The sequence below is a fragment of the Microtus oregoni genome, unplaced genomic scaffold (assembly GCF_018167655.1).
Source record: "Microtus oregoni isolate MIOR12 unplaced genomic scaffold, Mior012 000067F_019, whole genome shotgun sequence".
Classification (NCBI taxonomy): Eukaryota; Metazoa; Chordata; class Mammalia; order Rodentia; family Cricetidae; genus Microtus; species Microtus oregoni.
In genome coordinates, this window is record NW_024543972.1 from 25,502 (window position 1) to 27,238 (window position 1,737).

At 50.9% G+C, this 1,737-nt stretch overlaps 1 pseudogene; it reads right to left on the reverse strand.

The window, feature by feature from the left end:
- Nucleotides 1-591: 591 nt before the first annotated feature.
- Nucleotides 592-766, reverse strand: LOC121440403 (annotated as a pseudogene).
- Nucleotides 767-1,737: the final 971 nt, after the last annotated feature.

Genomic DNA, 1,737 nt, shown 5'->3' on the forward strand with positions numbered 1-1,737 from the left:
CTCTTGTGTTTCACCCTCACCCCTGCCGTGTGTGTGACTGTGTAGGGCAAAGGCTGACACTGCGTATCATCTGTAACCCCTCTTTTCCCAGACAGGATGTGATATTTATTACTGAACATGATTTAGTAGGGTAGAGGGTAGCACCACAGTAGAAGCCCCGAGGAGTGCGGGGCCCGCCAATGCCCGTGGGACCAGGATTGGTGATGCAGCTGACCCCTCGGCCATCAGGAACGAGTCACTTCTCAGCGACTGTGTCCCTCAGATCAATCTACATTCAGTTTAGTGAAGCCTCACCTCTTTGAGAGAGACAGACAAAGAAGAACTCAGTGAGGAGGACCAGGGCAAGAAAGTGGGAGGAAGGGGCTTAATAACACCACTTGCCTCTGGCAGCACGGAGAGCTTGAACTTGGCTTTACGTAGGGCCTCCATCTGATGTTCCTTATTCTGAGGCATGATTCAGGTGGACGTGATGGCCTGGACAGTGAGACCCCTGGCCGTGGTGACCTGAGGCTTCCCTAGGGCACAGCGAATACCTGTCTGGGGCCTAGATTGGAGGCGACATTGAGGTCAGAGCTCGAAGAGCCTTCAGAAGATTGTCTCCAAGGTCCCTTCGGGGAGCCCATACAGGCAACAGGGTGAGGTCATCCGAACAAGTGTGCTGTTGGCAAGCATTGCACACCAGGCCCCAGTGAGAAGCTGCTGGCAACCGTTGCACAGCGGGCCCCGCTGAGAAAGGGGACCTCCCGTGCAGCTTAGTTGGCTGCAGATTTACCTTATCTTTTAAGACACAGTCTCTCAGTGAACATGAAACTCACTGATTTTGTCAGGCGGAGTGGCCAGAGAGCTTTGCGGATGGATCCAGCACTCTGTCCTCCACACCAGACATGCTGGCTCTAGGGTTTAGGTGTATTGCTGTGCCTGGATTTTCCGTGGGCGCTGGTGATCTGAACTCAGGTTCTCATGCTTGCATGGGAAAACCTAACCCACTGAGCCATGATCCTTGCCCATCTTTAATTTTATGGTCAGTAACATTAGTGTTAGAAATGAATGACATCTGCGGTGCCATTTTATCCCACGTACACATGTGCATGGATGGTGTGCAGCCTCGCCATACTGCTACCTTCTCCCTGCTCTCAGATGCTACAACTCACAAACCTCTTCACAGCCTGGCCTATCCTACTTTCTGCTCCCTGGGTTTCATTGTGTTTGTTTGTTTGGTTGGTTGGTTTTCATTATGAGATAAAAGGGAACATGTGACACTTGGCGTGGCTCTCTTGCTGCTCTGTGATGTCCCGTTGCATCCATTTGCCTGTGGATGACAGGCTTTCCTTTGCTTGTCCCTCATGCGAATGTGCCATGTCATGTATGTGTTAAATACTGTATTCTGTATGTAACACAGCATTTTCTTCATGCCGTATTCGTTGATGGCCACCCAGGATACTTCCTTGAGCTTTTCAATGTCTCCTCTAACTACAAGGCAGCGTGTCTTTGTTGGTTTATGTTGTCAGCGTGGCTGGACTGACAGACGTCTAGAGTAGAATTAGGGAAGCTCACTTCTGGTGTGTCTGTTCTAGAACCATTGTCAGAGAGGACGGATTTCCCAGGAGAGTAACAGGGGAAGGTCTCTCCCTGGGTGTGGATTTTCCATGCAGTAGTCTGGGAGCCCAGGCAGAATTAAAGAAGAGAAAGCCTGCCAGGGCAGCCTAACTCCATCCTTCCTGAGCAAGAGCATGTAGT